This window comes from Poromitra crassiceps (assembly GCF_964638095.1).
Source record: "Poromitra crassiceps genome assembly, chromosome: 1".
In the NCBI taxonomy this organism is placed as follows: domain Eukaryota; kingdom Metazoa; phylum Chordata; class Actinopteri; order Beryciformes; family Melamphaidae; genus Poromitra; species Poromitra crassiceps.
This window is the reverse complement of record NC_139623.1, coordinates 54,479,358-54,497,716: the sequence shown is the minus strand read 5'-3', so window position 1 is coordinate 54,497,716 and position 18,359 is coordinate 54,479,358. Positions and strand designations below refer to the sequence as shown.

General features: G+C 39.7%; 1 long non-coding RNA gene across 1 annotated transcript; it reads right to left on the bottom strand.

Moving 5' to 3' along the window:
- Window positions 1-8,407: 8,407 nt before the first annotated feature.
- Window positions 8,408-17,410, bottom strand: LOC310774180. The gene is made up of 5 exons (XR_014552587.1): window positions 17,336-17,410; window positions 16,838-16,937; window positions 10,248-10,495; window positions 9,687-9,815; window positions 8,408-8,542 (listed from the first exon to the last, which is right to left on the bottom strand). It is a non-coding gene; the product is annotated as an uncharacterized lncRNA (long non-coding RNA).
- Window positions 17,411-18,359: the final 949 nt, after the last annotated feature.

The following is an 18,359-nucleotide window of genomic DNA, read 5'->3' as shown; positions in this document are numbered from 1 at the left end:
GAGAGAGAGAGAGAGAGAGAGAGAGAGAGAGAGAGAGAGAGAGAGAGAGAGAGAGAGAGAGTGTGTGTTGGGCAAGTTACTCAGGAAGTGTAATTAGTTACTTATTACTCATTACTTATTTTAAAAAGTAATGCAATTACTTTCTTATTACTTGCTATCAAAAGTAATTAATCGCGTTACTCATTACTTTACTTTGCTACCCCCCCCTTCCATGACATACAACCTGTTTAGCCAGCTCCTTTTAGAACTGAATGCACTTTATGGGAACAATAAATAACCTCACAGGAGAAGTCAACAATCAGCCAAACTGCAGACTTTTTATTTATTTGTCTATAGGACAAAAACTAAACGTGTTCTGGCAATGCAGTAATCTCACATAGCCAGACCTATATATCTCCACACTTGTTTTAGTGCTGTGCCAGTGCTGGAGAAAGTCATGCAGTAACATGAAGTTACTTAGATTAGTAACTGTAATATAATTACTTTTTAGAATTTGTAATCCCTTACATTACTAGTTACTGGAAAGGTAAATAAACTAGATACGTTACTGTGTGTGTGTGTGTGTGTGTGTGTGTGTGTGTGTGTGTGTGTGTGTGTGTGTGTGCGTGCGTGCTTGCGTGCATGCATGCGTGCGCGCGTGCGTCTGTGTTTGTGTGTGTGTGTGTGTCCATGTTTGTGTGTGTTCCCGCCCTACAATTCTATACATTCACACCTCACATGCCATCTCAGTTAAATTGCTGTAATTATCTTGTAATTACATGTAAATCACTCAATGTGAATTCACACAGATTCAGACATTCTTGTACGAGAAAACTGAATAACACCCAGTGTTCATACATATAAATCACTACTCAGTGCAGTTCTGTGGTGATGCACAGCCATCTTCAAAGAGGTCACAGCCTTCAAAAACCAGAAGTTTATGAACCGGAGATGACGATATTACAACATAAGCGTCTGTATGGATTTAACTTCTTAGGGGACAAATTTGACCCATTGAGGTTGGATGTACCTAATGTGATGTGGTCGCATGTTCTGATTAGGTAAGTGCATTCATCTGGCAGAGAGAGAGAGAGAGAGCGCCTATGGAGAAGCCGTCATGTGATGTGATGTTTCAAACGGAGCCAAAACGTTGGCATACGGGTGGCTGCTCGCCTCAGGACATGTGGTTTTAGGCAGAGGAAAACACTCCGACTCAGACTATACAGTAGACTCCACCACTCCAAACAAACCTGAAATAAATCTGCGAAGTTACTGGACGGGAGATTTGTATTTGTGATGAATTAGAATACCGTTATGACACAACTTGTCAAATGGAAAACTGGAGCCATGCAGTTACTTTCGAAGTGTTATCTCATTTCCAAGATGTCAAAACCAATATCAAATACCCCCCCGCCCGCCACCCCACCTAAAAAAAGGAAAAAATAAAACTGCAGCGTCACTCCTGTGTCGAGATCGGCGCTTTCCACTGATACCGTGCGTCTGTGGTTAGGCTCGGGTGATAAATGCTTTGTTGCAGATCGATGCCAAAAAACAGAGCATGAAAGCACACCTTAAAAAAACCACCGAGGTCTCATAATTTGCCCTGCCGCGGCTCCTCAGTGGCACTATCTGCTTTTGGGGGCCGTGTATGCATTATCTTCTGTTATTGGACTATTTGTCAGAAGAGAGCACTTCCCTCTGTTTAAACAAACCAGTCAGTGTTGCAGGTCCAAAGCGGGGGGGAGGGGCTGAGCATTCTGGTTTATCTTACTCTGCACAAATAAACTAGAATGCTGACTAATAAGTGGGCCTGGAATGCGAGGGGAGCTTACCGTGCGTTGTGAGGCCATAATGGATATTACAGGGCCCTCTGTATACAGTGAGGAGGCCTCCAGGTTTACTCTGCTGCACATGGCTGTGAGGCCTCTGGCTGAACAGTGACCCCTGGGTGAGGTTGCACATAAAGACGCTGGACTGGAGCCATCAGAGTTAACAGAGCTCTATGGGGGGCGTGGCCCGCTTTCAGCAATAGATACTGATATCAAAATTTCAGAAGCAAAAATACATTGCATATAACATTTCTAGATATGTCAACGTTATCCACGTCATAGTCTGCTATTGAAATAGCACAGTGGCCAGTAAGGGTGTTGTGGTCGGGGTGGATGGAGGTTGCAAACACTTGCCTTTCACAGGAGTTGTGTTCGCGTCCCGCTGTCTTCAAAGTCTACATTTCAACCGTAAGTAACATTTAACATTTTTGTTATTTAAGCCGAAACCAAACCATAATCCTAAAGTTATTTTACTTGCCTAAACATAACCAAAGTTGTTTTACTTGCTTAAACATAACCAAAGTTGTTTTACTTGCCTAAACATAACCAAAGTTGTTTTACTTGCCTAAACATAACCAAAGTTGTTTTACTTGCCTAAACATAACCAAAGTTGTTTTACTTGCTTAAACATAACCAAATAAAGTTGTTTTACTTGCCTAAACATAACCAAAGTTGTTTTACTTGCCTAAACATAACCAAAGTTGTTTTACTTGCTTAAACATAACCAAATAAAGTTGTTTTACTTGCCTAAACATAACCAAAGTTGTTTTACTTGCTTAAACATAACCAAATAAAGTTGTTTTACTTGCCTAAACATAGCCAAAGTTGTTTTACTTGCCTAAACATAACCAAAGAAAGTTGTTTTACTTGCCTAAACATAACCAAAGAAAGTTGTTTTACTTGCCTAAACATAACCAAAGAAAGTTGTTTTACTTGCCTAAAGATAATCAAAGTTGTTTTACTTGCCTAAAGATAACCAAAGAAAGTTGTTTTACTTGCCTAAACATAACCAAAGTTGTTTTACTTGCCTAAACATAACCAAATAAAGTTGTTTTAATTGCCTAAACATAACCAAATAAAGTTGTTTTACTTGCTTAAACATAACCAAATAAAGTTGTTTTACTTGCCTAAACATAGCCAAAGTTGTTTTACTTGGCTAAACATAACCAAAGAAAGTTGTTTTACTTGCCTAAACATAACCAAAGAAAGTTGTTTTACTTGCCTAAACATAACCAAAGAAAGTTGTTTTACTTGCCTAAAGATAACCAAAGAAAGTTGTTTTACTTGCCTAAACATAATCAAAGTTGTTTTACTTGCCTAAACATAACCAAAGTTGTTTTACTTGCCTAAAGATAACCAAAGAAAGTTGTTTTACTTGCCTAAACATAACCAAAGTTGTTTTACTTGCCTAAACATAACCAAATAAAGTTATTTTACTTGCCTAAACATAACCAAAGTTGTTTTACTTGCTTAAACATAACCAAAGAAAGTTGTTTTACTTGCCTAAACATAACCAAAGTTGTTTTACTTGCCTGAACATAACCAAAGTTGTTTTACTTGCTTAAACATAACCAAATAAAGTTGTTTTACTTGCCTAAACATAACCAAAGTTGTTTTACTTGCCTAAACATAACCAAAGTTGTTTTACTTGCTTAAACATAACCAAATAAAGTTGTTTTACTTGCCTAAACATAACCAAAGTTGTTTTACTTGCCTAAACATAACCAAAGTTGTTTTACTTGCTTAAACATAACCAAATAAAGTTGTTTTACTTGCCTAAACATAACCAAAGTTGTTTTACTTGCTTAAACATAACCAAATAAAGTTGTTTTACTTGCCTAAACATAGCCAAATTTGTTTTACTTGCCTAAACATAACCAAAGAAAGTTGTTTTACTTGCCTAAACATAACCAAAGAAAGTTGTTTTACTTGCCTAAAGATAATCAAAGTTGTTTTACTTGCCTAAAGATAACCAAAGAAAGTTGTTTTACTTGCCTAAACATAACCAAAGTTGTTTTACTTGCCTAAACATAACCAAATCAAGTTGTTTTACTTGCCTAAACATAACCAAATAAAGTTGTTTTACTTGCTTAAACATAACCAAATAAAGTTGTTTTACTTGCCTAAACATAGCCAAAGTTGTTTTACTTGCCTAAACATAACCAAAGAAAGTTGTTTTACTTGCCTAAACATAACCAAAGAAAGTTGTTTTACTTGCCTAAAGATAACCAAAGAAAGTTGTTTTACTTGCCTAAACATAATCAAAGTTGTTTTACTTGCCTAAACATAACCAAAGTTGCTTTACTTGCCTAAAGATAACCAAAGAAAGTTGTTTTACTTGCCTAACCATAACCAAAGTTGTTTTACTTGCCTAAACATAACCAAATAAAGTTGTTTTACTTGCCTAAACATAACCAAATAAAGTTGTTTTACTTGCCTAAAGATAACCAAAGAACGTTTTTTACTTTCCTAAACATAGCCAACGTTGTTTTACTTGCCTAAACATAACCAAAGAAAGTTGTTTTACTTGGCTAAAGATAACCAAACAAAGTTGTTTTACTTGCCTAAACATAACCAAAGAAAGTTGTTTTACTTGCCTAAACATAACCAACGTTGTTTTACTTGCCTAAACATAACCAAAGAAAGTTGTTTTACTTGCCTAAACATAACCAATGTTGTTTTAGTTGCCTAAACATAACCAAAGTTGTTTTAGTTGCCTAAACATAACCAACGTTGTTTTAGTTGCCTAAACATAACCAAAGTTGTTTTACTTGCCTAAACATAACCAATGTTGTTTTACTTGCCTAAACATAACCAACGTTGTTTTAGTTGCCTAAACATAACCAAAGTTGTTTTACTTACCTAAACATAGCCAACATTGTTTTACTTGCCTAAACATAACCAAAGAAAGTTGTTTTACTTGCCTAAACATAACCAAAGAAAGTTGTTTTACTTGCCTAAACATAACCAAAGAAAGTTGTTTTACTTGCCTAAAGATAACCAAAGAAAGTTGTTTTACTTGCCTAAACAAAATCAAAGTTGTTTTACTTGCCTAAACATAACCAAAGTTGTTTTACTTGCCTAAACATAACCAAAGTTGTTTTACTTGCCTAAAGATAACCAAAGAAAGTTGTTTTACTTGCCTAAACATAACCAAAGTTGTTTTACTTGCCTAAACATAACCAAATAAAGTTGTTTTACTTGCCTAAACATAACCAAATAAAGTTGTTTTACTTGCCTAAAGATAACCAAAGAAAGTTTTTTACTTGCCTAAACATAGCCAACGTTGTTTTACTTGCCTAAACATAACCAAAGAAAGTTGTTTTACTTGGCTAAAGATAACCAAACAAAGTTGTTTTACTTGCCTAAACATAACCAAAGAAAGTTGTTTTACTTGCCTAAACATAACCAACGTTGTTTTACTTGCATAAACATAACCAAAGAAAGTTGTTTTACTTGCCTAAACATAACCAATGTTGTTTTACTTGCCTAAACATAACCAAAGTTGTTTTAGTTGCCTAAACATAACCAATGTTGTTTTTGTTGCCTAAACATAACCAAAGTTGTTTTACTTACCTAAACATAACCAAATAAAGTTGTTTTACTTGCCTAAACATAACCAACATTGTTTTACTTGCCTAAACATAACCAACGTTGTTTTACTTACCTAAACATAGCCAACATTGTTTTACTTGCCTAAAGATAAGCAAATAAAGTTGTTTCACTTACCTACAGTGCAGGTGTGTCATGCAAGCTAAAATTCTGAGGGGGCACAACAAGGCTGTAGCCATGAACTCAACATGTTGTGACTGTTGTGATGTTATTCAGTTTTAACCATCAATATTTGTTCCTTTTCCCATTAGAGTATATACTGTATTATTTTACTTCGAGATTTGTTGGCCAATTATTTGTGCTGTTATGGTTATTAGCTCAGTCACTCACTTGTAGCTTGTACATATACCTGCCAAGTTCCAACACTTTACACAGGAGTGTCCCTATTTTTAACCCTTTTTCCCTCTTTGCTCCCGATTGGTAATTTCTCCCGCTAATCTCCCGATCTCATAGTGATACAACTCAAATGGGTGTTTCACAGTTTCTGTAATATTTCCAGACTGTAGGATGTGTTGTGGTAACTGGCAACCCAGTGCAAGCTCTCGGGTGAGGACTGCATCCAGCCTAGTATACATTCAATGAGCTCCACTCGCTTTGCCACTGAAAATGCATGAAACAGGTCCCAATTAAAAGAAATACACTTCCAAATTTCAGTCCACTTGCCGCTAGCCACATCAGCAAACACCATGCGTTTTGCAAACTTTAACATTTGCCTCCTGTCTCACTTGCCTCTGCAGAATGTGGTCCTGCATATTTCTTTATCATGTTCTTCTTTTTTAAGTGTTCTCAGTCACTGGCATTCTCACAATGTTTGCACTTCACATTTTTGTGATGTACATTTTAGATGTTGACTTTTGATCACATATTATTTTGTATGGTTTTTTTGTATTATTATTTATTTTACTGTCAGATATGAATTTAAGACAAATTAAAAGCCATTTAGCCTACTTTACAGCCTTGTACTTATCTACACTATAATGCCAGCAGTTTCTCTCTGTCTCTCTGTCTCTCTCTGTCCTTTGTGTATCTCAACAACCAGCAAGCTCATTATTTTGATGAACAGTGAGCTGAGCGCAGCGTTCGCTCACACCTGGAGCAGTGAACGGCGCTCTTGTCGTTGTTTTTCTCGCTCTCTTCTTACCTCGATAATTGTCCATTGTGTTTACATGATCACCGTTTATATGCGCGTGGTAATTTGAATAGAGGAGACCGGGGATAGTTGTAACATTTTGGACATTTCTGTCTGTATCTTGGAGCTCTTTAAAGCCAGTGCATTCACAATTTGATACACAGTAAAATTTGCAGTGTTAAATCAACACTTAAAGAGTTATTTTTAACACTGGCTCGGATAACATATGGTCCCACACCACAGGGTGTTAAAGTTACTCTTGACATAGTGTTGATATTTCAGAGTTAATTCAACTCTAGAAAGAGTCCAAATTTAACACTGCATCACCCTGCACAACACTGAACAGTGTTAATAAAATATTACACTATGAGGTAATTAACACCCATAGTGTTACTTTTAGTTCACTCCGAGAGTTAATCTTAATTTAACTCTCCATCAATGTTAGAAGTAGTTAACACTGAGTGTTAATTTAAAGCTTACTCTCACCAGTGTGAATACAAATTAACTCTTATTGTATTTACTCCTTGTGGGAGTTATTCCCACTTTACACCAAGTGTTGATTTTTAATTAACTCCTGTCAGTGTATATCTAAATCTACTACTATACTTTAAAATTTGCATGTAATGTGAAAAAACAAACAAACACAATTCATTATGTCAATGTCTTCATTTATTGAGAAGCAAAAGTAGAAGATACCAACTTATCATCTGTCTGAATCAAATAACAAAGGCATATTGCGCAATAAGCACCAAGACTGTATGGCATTCATTTCCAAATCATTACTTCCATCCAACAACTTTACTCTTGGTGGACGGTTTGGCTGCTGGTTGTAAACAGTCAAAAAAGCATGTATTCTACCAGCCAGTTGTTCAGCATTTAGGAAGTTGCCCTGAATGTACTGCAGAAAAAGTTTCAGCTCAAACGGAGGGACCCCCTCTAAAACAGCATGCATTATGTCTACAGAAAAACGGTTGGCTGTGTGGAATTACTGAAGTGAATTTAACAGACAAGTGTGTTTCACACAATATACATAGTGTAGGATCTGTTTGCATAGTTTGACAGTGCTGTGTGTGCATATCGATAGTTCTTAGTACAACTTCCGGATCATCTTCAAACAATGCTTCTCAAGGAGACAGAAACGACAGCAGTATCGAGCCCCAAATGACTCCACAAAGCCAAACAGACCATGCAAACCAATATTTTCCACAGTGACCTGAATAATAGTAGCACAAATCATGTGTTTAAACATGGGAATTTGAAGTCCCGCTCTTGAGCGAGTACTTTCAAATCATTAACAAGTGGCTCAAGTATCAAATTAAACCATAACACTCTATGTCCTGTTCATGGAATAGAGCACACAAATGAATATTAGTCTTTGACAACAGTCCAGATGTTATGGCTGTCTCATCTACATTAGCGGTCACCACCTCTCCTAGATCATCTAGGTCTACACTGCTTAAATTAACATCAGTGTCAATCTGTTGGTCAACATAGTCTGTATGTTTGGTGTTTAAATGTTTCCTAAAACCAGAAAAAGTACCAAACAGTCACACGGCCGCATCCAGTCTGAACACATTGAAGGCAAAGATTTCTTCCATCCAAATAACCATGAACTAACTGGAAATGCCTAACAAGCGCATTTGAACTAGTTAACTCAGCATGACAAACAGAACACTTCATTCCTAAGCAGCCTTGCCCGGACTTCAGCAACACGGGAACTCTGCTTGACTTCGCAAACATCAACATTGTTCACTGTGGTCTGGATGAATGTGAACATGTTGTGGAGCATGGTGTTGTCTGTTGTGCCAAAGACAAAATGTGCGTCAAACAGTTCATCCACAGCAGCAAGGGAAGAGGTTGACCTGTAAGGTGTGTCATTCTTGTCAAGGATGATGAAGAACTGGCTGATTGCATTCTTCTGAGGTCCAACAGCCAGGAGATAGGGTTGACCACTAGTGATGGCATCAAGATGCTCTTGGATGTTTGTTCCGGTCTGAGAAGACAAACAACACAAACAGACAATTAGAATTACATGGTTGTAATATCAGTGTTATGCCGTGGAGTGCCGTCTCTCACCAGGGACAGCGCGCCCCTTAACCAGCAGACCTTGCTGTCACTGCTCCTTGGCCAGGGCTGTGGACTGGCCTGACTGGCTCCCAGGTTGAAAGCTGTAACAGAAGCTCACGCTTCAGCCTGGGAGGCAGCAGAGCGTAGCCAGCTTTCTGGGTCCCACCACGACCGGGACGGACTGTCTACAGTGCAGCTGCGGTCAGAGAGAGAGACGATTTGTATGGCGATTTGTCTGGGATGCATGTTGTGGCGAGCCGATTGCATATTCCTTTGCATCTTCATTAAGTTTGCATGTTATTAGCGCAGAGCCCAGACATTAAATGGAAAAAACCAAAATGCTGATTTATTTTGAACCTGATCTCACACATACCTGAAAACTGTAAACAGTTTAGCAGCCAATCATTTTCTTGGACAGTTATTGAGTTGATTTGAGTTAAAGTTGCTGCTTGTGTCATTTGTGCATGAATGAAATCACTGGCATCAACTTTGACCTCAAATCAACTAAATAACTGTAAAAGTAAATGAAAGCCTGCAAAATGGTTTACGTTTTTCAGATGTGTGAGACCATGTGCAAAATAAATCAGCATTGTCTTTCGTTTAAGTTCTCCTTTCCTATAAGAACCATCCTAACATAATGTCCACGTGATCTCACATCTTGTTTCGCTCTACGTATAGTCACATATAGGATACACAGAGATTTCCTAAAATTCCAATGCAACTCAGGGTCTCTGCTGGCCAAACAGTATGGTTTCCGGAAGCAATGAGCATTAACAATAGTAAGGGTAAACACAGCCATAAGTGCAGTTAATGCTGAAATGGACTCAATAACAATTAAACAACAAGAGTGTGCACCAGGGGAGTTTCTCAGTGGAAAATACATTTTCGCCCTTCGACTGGATTTGGTAACGCTGATTGGCTGAAGGAGTTGTCTGTCAAGGCAAGTACTCCCTCCCACTGAAATCACTGAGTGGCTGGAAGTCCAGACGTAAGCGAAACAGAATTTGAGGTCACGTGATCAGGATGTTTTTTTTTTACCAGGCTATCATAAATTAGGGAAAAGTACAAACCTTCTTGAAGAGCACAAGATGTTTCTCTGCTTGGGATGCCGACACCTTTCCTGGTCTCTTCTGACCCTGGGCAGTGGGTGGAATCATCAGGTGTAACAGCAGTAAAACTGATGAGGTCACTGTCCCAACCTGTAACAACACAAGTTTGAAACACTTTGAATTAATTTCTGTGGCCCTTCAACAAAATTCAGTGCATGTGCAATGTCAGCAGCATTTTTACAAAATACAGAAGATATAGCAGTTCTATATCATCACAAGAAGCTCTTCCACTATTTTTTTATACAATATCTCAATCCAGCTTTAAGTATGATGTTTAAATGCAAATGTTTATACATGATACACAATGTCGATACATTACAACTCTGTAGAGATCTCATTGCAGGAAAACATGAAGAGAAGGTAAAGGCTTACCATCTGCATATACTGACATTGTAATGATAGCGGGTTGAAAATCGAGAAAGCCTTCCTTTAATAGGTGCTAGTTTAAGTATCACTACAATACCAATCTACTAAAAACTATCCAATTGTGATAATACTGTCAAAATAATGACAGATAATTACCAAGCCTTTGACATCCTTGAAACGTGGGAAGTCAGACAGGACGTTGCTTGACTTCTAGGGGTCGGGGACCATGTTGCGGCGATAGCCAAACATCAGCTTCATCTTCTTCTTGACTGTGTCCTCTTCAGCTGAATATTTCATCAGTGAGATGGCTTCCTTGCACTCCTCTTCGCTCAGGGCAGCCTCTGGAACAACCTGGGACTCTCATCTTGCAGTTGGTCCTCCATACTTGTCACCAGGTGGTCCTTCTGCACAATATGGGAAAAATACCTTATTATGGTGACAACCATGTACACTTGTGTGAGGGGGGAGGTCAGGGCAAAAAATCATCAAATTTAGGGATGCACATATATGAAAATTTTGGCCGATACCGATAAATAAATTATACATTGCTCTTATGGCCGATAACCAATATTTACCAATGTCGATATGATCTGTATAAAAACACATTTGTATGATAATCAAATTGTGTAGATACTGAAAAACACATGTAAACACTGAATTTGAAAGAGTTATGGATTTATTTCATTCCAAAACATTTGGAAAAGCTCATAAATCTTAGATTTACCACATTGTTTCCTCTCAATGTGAAAATGTTGGCTGATACCGATAACGTTTATTATAGTCAGGGATCCAGTCACCCAAAATTTGAGAGGACCTGACATGGCATGCTATACTTTTTGTTTGTGTTTTATCTATTCATTTGGACATTAAGGTCCACTGAATGAGAGGTCTGCTCTGCCGGAAACCTCGCGAAAAAAAGTTGTGGCCACTTTTGTATATGAAGCCTTTATTTTTTGACCGAAAATGTGAAAGAGTTTTTTTTCCTCAAAGTCCTCAGTGGGTTGCGTAGGCTGTCAATAAATTCATCCCAGGTACACAGAACATGTGTGTTGACAACACCAAGTTAAGAATACACTTACAAAACCTTTCCAAATGATTTATAGCCATTTTCTATTACAAAAAAGCACTCGTTTTTTGAATTTTCTCCATTATTTTCATCTTTACTTTGTTAGTAAGCAATTATATCCTGAAATATGACATCAGCCAATGTGTCATTCTTTTCAGCAGATATTATAGTCATTCCACACTAAAGATGATTAAAATCAACTCAAAATCAATGGATCTGTGGTGATTTTATTACCTTTATGCTCGAAATTCCTCGAGACATGTTTTTAGTTTTAACAAAACCCTGTACCCCAAAGACAATACTTGTAACACAAGAAATTCAAAACAACAAAATGATTTTAATCACAAAATGTACACTGGATGACAAGCCAACAAAACAATTATTGTTATACAGCTTAATTTGGATAGATTGTGACCAGTATCTAGAAAACTTTAAATTAAACATTAGCTGAACAAAATTATTGAACACAACACATTAAAAAAAGAAAGAAAAAAGACTGGCAACAAGGTCTATAATATAACAAAATTAACTTTGCAATGAACAAAATAACTCAATCACTGTCACTGTCTTCAAGTGTGAGAAATAACTCAATCACTGTCACTGTCTTCAAGTGTGAGAAATAACTCAATCACTGTCACTGTCTTCAAGTGTGAGTTCAATCCTTGAACATTTGTTGAGGTCCCCAGTGCAGAGACATGCGATGACACACTTGACATTGGCTCTCACACAAGAGCATCCTCGGGCACACATGCTTTTCTTGCAGTGACAGTATTTTGTGTGTTTGAATTCTGCAGGTTTTGCCTCCTTCAGCATCATGGTTGCCATCAGCTTACCACTGACAAGCTCTCTGCCAAAGTCAATGGCAACAGGGTAGGTTGGTTGAGACATGTGTGCTCGCTTGCATACAGCCAACTGATGCAGGGCTCGGCGAAGGTGTAACTGGAACGAAGGCATCTTCGGTAGGTGGAAGGCAACGCATGTCTCCTTTGATATTGCCAAAGAGATGGGCTCGCAGTGCATCCAAATTACCACTGAAGTCACTCCTCTCATACAGTGACACCATGTACCGCCTAGCCGCTGTCACAACATCTTCTTTTACATCCAGGCTTTCCCCAGGGTTACCGTATCTGCACAGGGGCAGAAGGTCTTCCAGGTGATCAACGGCAGTTTTGTAGGCGTGCTTTTTTCCTCTTCTGTAGAGCTAGCTGTAGAGATAGCTCACTGTGTCACAGCACAAGCTCAAGGTCCTGGGACTAAACACAGCAATGTGTGACTGGATCCTGGACTTTCTGACAGACCGCCGCCAGGTGGTGAGAGTGGGCAACCTCACCTCCTCCCCACTGACCATCAGCATAGGAGTGCCCCAGGGATGCGTCTCCAGCCCCTTCTGGTACGACCTCTACACCCACGACTGCGTGGCGACTCAAACCTCGAACACCATCGTGAAGTTTGCAGACGACACAGCAGTCGTGGGGCTGATCTCCAGGAGCGACGAGACGGCCTACAGAAAGGAGGTGGAGGCCCTGGAACAATGGTGCCAGGACAACCACCTCTCTCTAAATGTCTCCAAGACCAAGGAGATCATTGTAGACTACAGGAGGGGGGGGTGGGGGGGGGGGGCGCACACCCCCCAATCACCATCAATGGCACAGTGGTGGAAAAGGGAGAGTCAACGTCCGCCAGGACCTGACATGGGCCGGCCACACCGACACTGTTGTCAAAAAGGCCCAACAGTGACTACACGGACTCAGACGCCTGAAGAAATTTGGGCTAAGGCCAAAAATCCTCAGGGACTTCTACAGAGGCATCATTGAAAGCCTGCTGACTGGCTGCTTCACCACCTGGTACAGGAACTGTACCACTATGGACCGCAGGGCGCTAAGAAGAGTGAGACGTGCGGCCCAGCACGTAACAGGATGTGAGCTACATACCACCCCCACAACAGCCTGTCTCCCTGTTACCCTCAGGGAGGAGATACAGGGTCCCAAAAGCATGAACAAATCGCCTGAGGGACAGTTTCTTCCCGCAGGCCACGAGACTCCTTAACACACACAAATAAACAATCATGTAGCAGCTGCTACCATTACATATGATAATTATTCCTATGTTATTTGCACCTGTGCAAACAGAATGTTTATTTATGTTTTAAGGTGTCTACGCTAGAAAAGAAAAGGAAAAGTTTACTGTTATTGCTTGCCCTGTTTTTGCACTGTTATACTGCACTATGTTGTAACGGAGCCTACAGCACAAGAATTTCACACGTGATACTTGTACTACGGACTACTTGCATCTTCTTTACCCACAGCTCCTGCAGGCCATCCATGTAATTTTCCGTGATCCTGGTCGCACTGTTCTGTTAAAAGCAGATTGTCAGGTTGAGCTTCCAGAACTATCCTGTGAGAAGCATGAGGAGGCAGATACCAGGATGTTTGCCCACATTGCATACTCATTACAACATCTGCACCACAAACGGGCTGTAGTGGTGGCTACTGACACAGACGTGATCATGATGTGCATATACTACATTGCACACATGGATGGCCTGCAGGAGCTGTGGGTAAAGAAGATGGATATCTACCTGCTCATGCAATCGCAAACGCCCTGGCAGTGAACAATGATGTTCAAGCTGCAGATCTTTCCTCCATGCTCCTCAGCACCTACTGACTGGATGTGACACAGTGAGCTATCTCTACAGAAGAGGAAAAAAGCACGCCTACAAAACTGCCGTTGATCACCTGGAAGACCTTCTGCCCCTGTGCAGATACGGTAACCCTGGGGAAAGCCTGGATGTTAAAGAAGATGTTGTGACAGCGGCTAGGCGGTACATGGTGTCACTGTATGAGAGGAGTGACTTCAGTGGTAATTTGGATGCACTGCGAGCCCATCTCTTTGGCAATATCAAAGGAGACATGCGTTGCCTTCCACCTACCGAAGATGCCTTCGTTCCAGTTACACCTTCGCCGAGCCCTGCATCAGTTGGCTGTATGCAAGCGAGCACACATGTCTCAACCAACCTACCCTGTTGCCACTGACTTCGGCAGAGAGCTTGTCAGTGGTAAGCTGATGGCAACCATGATGCTGAAGGAGGCAAAACCTGCAGAATTCAAACACACCAAATACTGTCACTGCAAGAAAAGCATGTGTGCCCGAGGATGCTCTTGTCTGAGAGCCAATGTCAAGTGTGTCATCGCATGTCTCTGCACTGGGGACCCCAACAAATGTTCAAGGATTGAACTCACACTTGAAGACAGTGACAGTGATTGAGTTATTTCTCACACTTGAAGACAGTGACAGTGATTGAGTTATTTTGTTCATTGCAAAGTTAATTTTGTTATATTATAGACCTTGTTGTCAGTCTTTTTTCTTTCTTTTTTTAATGTGTTGTGTTCAATAATTTTGTTCAGCTACTGTTTAATTTAATGTTTTCTAGATACTGGTCACAATCTATCCAAAGCTGTATAACAATAATTGTTTTCTTGGCTTGTCATGCAGTGTACATTTTGTGATTAAAATCATTTTGTTGTTTTGAATTTCTTGTGTTACAAGTATTGTCTTTGGGGTACAGGGTTTTGTTAAAACTAAAAACATGTCTCGAGGAATTTCGAGCTTAAAGGTAATAAAATCACCACAGATCCATTGATTTTGGGTTGATTTTAATCATCTTTAGTGTGGAATGACTATAATATCTGCTGAAAAGAATGACACATTGGCTGATGTCATATTTCAGGATATAATTGCTTACTAACAAAGTAAAGATGAAAATAATGGAGAAAATTCAAAAAACGAGTGCTTTTTTGTAAAAGAAAATGGCTATAAATCATTTGGAAAGGTTTTGTAAGTGTATTTCTTAACTTGGTGTTGTCAACACACATGTTCTGTGTACCTGGGATGAATTTATTGACAGCCTACGCAACCCACTGAGGACTTTGAGGAAAAAAAACTCTTTCACATTTTTCGGTCAAAAAATAAAGGCTTCATATCCAAAAATGGCCACAACTTTTTTTCGCGAGGTTTCCGGCAGAGCAGACCTCTCATTCAGTGGACCTTAATGTCCAAATGAATAGATAAAACACAAAAAAAAAGTATAGCATGCCATGTCAGGTTCAACCCATTTTCTTGAGCTTTTGGGCCTGTGGATCCCTGACTATTAACAATGCAACATTGGACCGATGCCATGTGTTAAAAAAATGACTAACATCGGCCGATACAGATATGAATGCCGATATATCGTGCATCCCCAATATATTTTCAGAAAAATTTGTACCGAGCAAATGGTGGCTCAGAAGGTCTCACTAGTGTATTTGTATAATTCTTGCTAAGCTTCTGAGCAATGCTTTGTTATGACCATTAAAAGCTTAAATGTTTGCCATTTTGGACTTGGCCCTTTGCCCGGCGTGTATATTTCAAAACATTTTCCGTTAGATATGCACCAATTGCCATTTTCTTCGCCGGTTCCGATTTCCGATTTTTGAATAGTCTGACTTGCCGATACCGATTTTGGCCGATTCTCTTTCTAAGAACAATAATTGACGGGTTAATTTTTTTTTACTTTGCTTTAATAGAAAATTAAGATTCATGTCACATTTCTTATCATTTGCATGAGGTAGGACGATCTCACTCAAAAACATCTCAAAATAAGTGTTCCAGGTTACTGGACAGAGCTTTTCTTTTTTCTGTAAATACAATGAATATAAAACAATTAATTCCAGTATATCCCACAGCTATCATGCATTTACTTTTCCAAAAGAAAAAAGGTGCAACAGAACAGGGGCTCCAGATGGAAAGTAGCCTATGGCTAAATCTGTTACAAAGCATCTCTTCCCCTATGGGGTTTAATGTTTTCTTTGTATATGTCCCTGCCAAATAAACTAATACAATAAAATAAATAAACATCAAAATGTTATCCATGGACAAGGAGTTTATAGCCTATAGGTCTGGAGCCCAGACCTTCGAAGCAATGCCCACTCTACAGTTGTGGATTTGGCTGTTCTTGAGTAGATGAGGAAATGAGTTTGAGTTGACTCAGTTTGAATATCGTACGGTTTTTTTATCCGCCATCCGGAAAAAAAATCATCGCACACAGAAAACCTTGCACACTGGTCCGATGCCTTTTATTATTATGTTCGTTGCTCTATTAGCAATACGAAAAAATAGTCCTCTCCTGTATCATAACGTGACTGACAGATAGCAGCAGCAGCTGATCTGCAGCAGGCAGCAGTGACGTGGACTGCAGCTGGTCAGGGAAGAGGGGCCGGTGAGGTGAAGTGAGCCGCTCAGACAGGAGTGGACTCCAGCTGAGCGGGACTCTGCAACGTACCCTGCCCCTCCGTGTGTGACAAACTAAAATTTCCACAATGAGGAGGACATGCTGGCGTGTGTTTCCTTTTGGCTGCTTGGGGTGCGCGCACGTCACGTGAATGCGTGCATCGTGCAGCTGCAGGTAATTAACCAAACAAAAAAAGGGGAAAGCCGACACAGTATCGGCTATGTGGACTGACCGGCGCCGGTCACCGGTCGAGGCCGATCAGCTGAAAATCGGCCATTTCCGGTCACGTGCTGATTGATCGGTGCATCCCTATTTTCAGTTACTTGGATTAGACCAACTTTTTAGAAGAAACTCAGTAAATTATCTCGTCACCGTTTCGTTCCATACATGTTTCTACTATTATTACAGTGTTACCTCCAAATGCTGTTTGTCTGTCTTTAGTCCTGCATCTCTGAATCGTTTTAATCCTCCAAGCAAGGTACCCAGTGCCACTCTCGCCATCATAGAAATGCTCCTTGGAGGGTGAAAGGACAACACAGACAATTCATTAAAGAGACAGCTCACCCTAAAATCCAAAATACATATTTTTCATCAAATCTGTAGTGCTATTTATGCATTGTTTTGTGTTAGATGTATGAGTTTGGGAGATATTGGCCGTAGAGATGTCTGCCTTCTCTCCAATACAAGAACTGGATGGTACTCGGCTTGTGGTGTTCAAAGCACCAAAAAATAAACAAAACCTCTTGTGTGTCTTTCCAGAAATCATGACCCCAAGATAATCCACAGTCCTCATTGTGAGCAGTTTCATGAGTATCCGGGTCATGATTTCTGGAAAGAGATATTGCTGCTAAAATAATGGTGTGATTTTTACTGGGGTCCGTCCGTACAAAACAAGCATGTTTGTCAACTTACTTGCTTGGCTTCTGTATCCAGCCTCTGGCGTTTTCTGGAAGGGCTCTCTGAAAGGATGACTATCCGGGAGTCCAACGAATCAAGGGGTGATCGCTGGGACGCTCAGGAGAGGCGTGGAGACAGATTATACCATGGAGACAGCTAACCATGATTGGAGAAAAAAACATTATGTACAGTTCCTTCATAAACCCACCCCTTATCTAATGAACAGAAGCTTCACATGACAAATAACTGCGAAAGAAACAAACCTGTTTTCATATTTGATGTTTAGCACCCCAGTTGATATTCATCATCCAACTCTGTCCCTGCCTCATTGTAAACTCTGACGCCTTCACTGACGGCTGGGATGGCGAACTTGGAGAGAGAAAAAGAGAAGAGAAGAAGAGAGAGAGAATGGAGAGAGAAGAGAGGCTTTGGTAGTGATAGCAAACTTATTAGACATCCATCCAATAAGCATGTCAGTCACTCAAAAAAGTATTCTTCACCATGCTCTACAGCAGGGATTTTCAAAGTCTGAGACTGTGGGCCTCACAGACAAATCTTTGAAAAGGAGCCCCCCTCAGTCAATTCCTGAATGTCTATGGGATCATGATGTTATTTGATCCCATAGATGCAACAATTTGAGCCAAGATAGCCTGATATTGCTGTTTGACATACTTCAGACTACACCAAATACATAAAAAGGTCTGTCTGAAGGCATTTATTGGTTTCTGACTCTGGGAAGGTGTGTGTGTCAGGGTTCATACACATTTTGACTAATGGATTTCCATTACTTTTCCATGACTTTAAACCAAATTTCCATGACCAAAACATTTATACTATTTTTATGCTCTGAACTCGGTGTAAATGAACGTCATGAAAATTTAAAATTAAACCAATTTCCATGACTTTTCCAAAACCTTGTGGGATTTTATTTTTCCCCAAAACTTTTCCATGACCTGGAAATTTAATTTAAATTTCCATAATTGTCCATGACCGTACGGACCCTGGTGTGTGTGTGTGTGTGTGGGGGGGGGGGGGGGGG